Source organism: Phyllobates terribilis, unplaced genomic scaffold, assembly GCF_046119375.1.
Source record: "Phyllobates terribilis strain yellow unplaced genomic scaffold, ASM4611937v1 Scaffold_5__5_contigs__length_657084704, whole genome shotgun sequence".
In the NCBI taxonomy this organism is placed as follows: Eukaryota; Metazoa; Chordata; class Amphibia; order Anura; family Dendrobatidae; genus Phyllobates; species Phyllobates terribilis.
The window spans coordinates 572,917,537-572,923,032 of record NW_027362765.1 but is presented as its reverse complement, the minus strand read 5'-3'; the positions used below and the strand labels follow the sequence as shown (position 1 = coordinate 572,923,032).

General features: G+C 41.4%; 1 pseudogene; it reads right to left on the bottom strand.

Moving 5' to 3' along the window:
• Positions 1 to 496: 496 nt before the first annotated feature.
• On the bottom strand, positions 497 to 597 carry LOC141150916 (U2 spliceosomal RNA; annotated as a pseudogene).
• Between the last annotated feature and the right edge of the window lie 4,899 nt (positions 598 to 5,496).

Here is a 5,496-nt window from a genome sequence, read left to right as displayed (position 1 = left end):
AAGCTAATCAGATTAGTTTGACAGAAACGATCCCTCGTAAACCCATGTTGATATTGGGTCATGAGGTTATTCTTCTTCAGATACTCTAGTATAGCATCTCTTAGGAAACCCTCCAGAATTTTACCCACAGTAGAGGTTAAGCTTACGGGCCTATAATTTCCAATTTGAATATTGGCACCACATTATGAAATGTGCAATGTCTGTTCCAGTCTTGCATTCTTGCATTATTTCATTGTACCATTGCTTCATTGCCCCCTAACAATGGGACAATGGAATAATACAAGAAGGGAAAAATGGAACACACATTGCACGTGTCATAATGGGCTTCTGGCTTTTATCTAGCTGTGCTGCAGCAGCCAGCTTCAGTCTGTAGGGAGCCTACAGACTGAGAAGCATGGGGGTCCACTGCTAGTTGGTTCAATAATTAGTTAGCCTCTCTAACCCCGGCCCTTCCCAGTCTTGAGGCGCGTAGGACATTAGGGGGGGAGGGGAGAGGAGAATGTGTGAAAATAGATGGACGTATAGGGGACGTATTAGGTGTTAAACTGATAAGAAAAGATACTACACTTGATCTTAGCCAAAAGGCCGAGAAGCCATTACCTGAATTGGTTTTGGCCTATGGCTGCACCCTGGCCCCAAGAAGGCACCCATTATATTGATAGGGACAAAGACTCCCCTTAGGAAGACATGTTGTTCATCAATAGACACCTTAAAACAGACAACTATACTGCTTGTTGCAGATGCACCCCACATGTTTTTAATCTGCATAAGTCCACCTATTTTCACACATTCTCCCCCCACCCCTCACAATGTCCCATGCGCCTCAAGACCAGGGGGGGGGGTAGAGAGGATTACTAATTCATGAACAAATGAGCAGCTGTCCCTCCTGCTTCCCAGTCTGTAAGCTCCCTACAGACTGAAGCTGGCTGCTGCAGCACTGCCAGATAAAAGCCAGGAGCCCATTATGACACGTGCAATGTCTGTTCCATTCTTCCATTCTTGCATTATTCCATTGTGCCATTGTTTCTTTGTCCCCTAACAATGGGACAATGGAATAATGCAAGAATGGAAGAATGGAACAGACATTGCACGTGTCATAATGGGCTCCTGGCTTTTATCTAGCTGTGCTGCAGCAGCCAGCTTCAGTCTGTAGGGAGCCTACAGACTGGGAAGCAGGGGGACCCCTGCTCGTTTGTTCAATAGTTAGTTACCCTTTTTACCCCCATCCACCCTTCCCGGTCTTGAGGCGCGTGGGACATTCGGGGGGAGAGGAGAGGAGAATGTGTGAAAATAAGTGGACGAATAGGGGACGTAGGAGATATTAAACTGATAAAAAAAAGTTTTGTTTTTCTTTTTAAAAACACTCACGTTTAGATAAAAGCAAACAGTAAACCAGACTTCGTCATAAGTGATACTGCTACTTCATAAACATCACTGAGGTTACTTTATTAAAATATTATTCAACAAAAATGCATCCAAGTAAACTTATACTAGAGAAAACTCCAGAAAAAAAATAAACGGTATTTAACCATATCCTGCTGCTTAAGGTATTTCCACACCTTCAGAATCTGTTTCACCACCACCACCTTCTCTTGTGTCCCTCAAATATATTACATATTGCCTTGCTAAGATCAACCTAATACAATCATTAACTTTTAAATTTACCCTTTTAAACACACACAAATTTCTCACATCCCACAAGCTCTCCTGCACACACACCATAATAAACCACATCATTCTTTATAGGCCACGACGACTAGCACCAAACCCAAACATAGCCACTCTCCAATTAATAAACTTCACACCAGCACCAACTTTACACAGTCCACCCACACCTTTCCACACATCATATGCAAAATTGCAATCCCACATAAGGTGCCTCACCATCTCATTCGCTCCACAACCATCCCTTGGACATACTGCAGAACTTATGAGATGTCTTTTCTTCTGAAAATCCCTCACTGGCAAAATATTATGAAGGCCCATCCATACTATATCCCGCTGTCTATTCGAAACACCTTGAATACTTAACTTCTTCCATACCCGTGCAACTTCCATAGAACGCAATCCTACCACATTACTCTCACACTCATTGACACACATCTTCCCCATCACCTTCTTAACCAACTTAAAGTCTTTCATTACAACTGCTAACAAATCATTCTTTCTCACAAACTTCTCAATCAAACCGTACCACTCAGGACTCTTAAACGCAACAGGCACATTCTTATCACGCTTCACCCAATTCAGACAATACAGCATCCATCCAGCCAAATACTTACACATAAATGCCCCTTTATTATTCTTCCCAATCAAAATGACCGTAGTCTTAATAAAATGCAATGCTAGAAACACTTCAATGTTCGGGAACTTCAGTCCCCCATGCAAATATTGCTTAAACAAAATCTCCCTCTTAAGTCTTTCCATCCTACTGCCCCAAAAAACACAAAAATTAGTTTCTCAAATTTTTAATTTTCCTATAGGGCACTGGAAAAATACAAGAAATGTAAAGCAAAATAGGGAGAATAACAGCCTTAATAATAAGAACCTTCCTTACCAAAGACAAAGAACGTAACTTCCAAAAATTCATCTTCCACACAATCCGCTCACCACATTCATCCCAACTCTCATAACCTTTCAAATCATCATTAAAAAAAATTCCCAACACTTTAATTGCACCATGCACACCAGCCATACCATCCATCTTAATTCTATTGTCAACAAAACATTTAAACATGCATTTGTCCCAATTCACACGAAACGCTGATGCGCCACAAAAAAAGTTCAACAACAGTTTTACTCTCTCCATAGAGGCAACATTCTCACTCACCACTACCACATCATCCATATATCCTAAGACTTTCACCGTCATTCCACCACTCCCTGGCACTAACAAACCACGCACCACTTTCTCTTTCCAAATCATACACAGCAGTAGCTCAATCACACACAAATAATACCGGTGACATGGGGCAACCTTGCCTAATGCCAGACCTAATACACACTTTCTCACTCAAAAACCCATTCACCAGAAATTCACTCACCACCTCCCCATACAATCCTGTCACGGCACACACAAATTTCTCCGGAAAACCAATTCTATGCAAAACCTCAAATAGAAACACATGAGACACACGATCAAACGCCTTTTCAAAGTCAACAGCCATCACCATACACTTCTGCTTTCTTACTTTACAATCCCACAACACATCTCTTAAAACACACAGATTATCCGTCATACATCTACCAGGCACTGCACACACTTGATCTTTACCAACCACATCGGCTATAACCACACACATGTGACACGCCAAAATTTTACTGAATACCTTATAATCGGCGTTCAGAAGGGTAATTGGCCTCCAATTACTCAAACACCTTTTATCCCCTTTCTTATGGATTAAGATCACCACTCCCTCTTTAATTGAACCCGCAAGCATCCCATTCTCCCACATAAACTGACACACCTCAACTAAATCCATACCCATCACTTCCCACATCATAACATATAGCTCCATAGGCAAACCATCCTTCTTTGCACCAAACACAGCTTTCTTAACTTCTTCCTTCAATCACTGCCTCACATAGACCAGAACACTCATCCTCATCCACCTTACAATCCAAGGTCTTAAGCACTTCTTTAAAATTCTCATCCACCCACTTCCTGCCAAACAACTCAGCATAAAACGCGACCAATTCCTTCATTACATTCTTCCCACTCACACAAACACCATCCACATCAAAAATCTCCTCCATACCCTCCTACTTACCGTATATTTTTTTTAAAGAAATATCTTGAACACTTTTCATCTTTATCAAGATGGACCACCTTAGACCTAAAAATGATTTCCCTTCCCTTCCTCTCCAAAGTCCTCTTCAAATCCTCTCTGGCACTTCTTAACAAATCATCCACATCCACACCACACATCCTCATTTTCTCCAGCCATTCCACACTCATCATTAAATCTTTATATTGACTCCTTACCATGACAGCCTTTTTATAGCCCCTTCGACGAAAAAACGTTTGCACCTCATACTTCATCCAATCTCACCACACCAACACAATTTCAAACTTACTCTTTTGAGATTTACACCAACTATATTTTTTCTTAAAATCATTCACAATTTTCTCATCCTCAAGCAAACTCACATTCAATTTCCACACACCTCTCCCATGCACCCACCTTAAATCCCCTCTAAACTTTCAGGCACACATGGTCCGAAAAAGGAACTGAAAATTGAGAAAAACCATCACATATTATATTTTTAGAAAAAAACATCCTATCAATCCTAGATGTTATCCCATCCCTGTCAGCTTTATAGGTTGGTGTTGGCGGCTTCCCCAAAAAAACCTCGGCAGCATCAAAAAAGAAAAAATCAGAAATAACGTTTGGCAATTTTTTTCCTGAGGCATCAACTTTCCCCTCAGTTACACAGTTAAAATCACCTGTTACTATCACAGGGATCCTACCAGGTAATTCTAAACATAATTTCTCTAATAAACTTAACCTGTCTTCTTTTTTGTAAGACCATAAATATTTATAATTTTAACTTTCCACCCCTCCCACACACAACTGCAGAGATGCAACGACCCACCTCTATTACCTTATAACTAGAGATGAGCGTTGTTCTACTCGAACTGTTCGCCAATCTCAAATTCGAGCTGTTTTGGGCGGTGTTCGAGCCGTTCGGCGAACACGAACAATTTGAGAAAAATTCGACTGTTCGAGGTTATGTTCGATAACTGTTCATGCACCAAAATCATAACTGGATTTTTTCTCAGTAATGATGAAAATTAATGTTAATACGCAGTTTGAGTGTACAGCGGGGTGGGGGGAGGGGCAGGGGATGGATCTCTGCAGGAACAATGAAGATCTCCATTTTTTTTTCTCTTTCCCGCATTTACAGTGGGGAGGTGCAATCTGTCAGCCTATCAGCAGCGCACACACGGAGCGAAGTGCTTTTTTTCACACAAGCAAGGGCATGTGTCATTGGCAGTGTATGTCACATGTCCTTGCCTTATAAGACCAAGCCATATTCCCCGTCGCCACCATTTTCTCACTGCTGCAGCTGCGTGTTAGACGGCACCGCTGTTGCTGAGTGCGCTATACCTTGTTAATTTCAAGCCAATTTTCGCACAAATATACAGATAGCTTGGGAGTAGGGAATAGTTGTGATTGCAGTCCTTTTAAGGACTAGGTTACAGCATTTCCTACGACTTTTATCAGGGAGGTCTGTGCTCTTAAATAGATCGGTTGTGGGAGTAAAGACTAATTGTAATTGCAGACCTTTTCAGGACTAGGTTACATGAGTTCCTATCAGTTTTTGCCAGGCAGGTCTGTGCCAGTGCTGTGCAAGTTTTTTTAACAGCATTTGGCTGAATCTAGCAAAGCTAATCCTTTTTGGCCTATTGCAGAGTGTGTTAGTCAGTGGAGTAGCCTATCTGTGTTGCAAGATATACCACCTGTGTATAGAATACCAATTTTTTTACTGCAC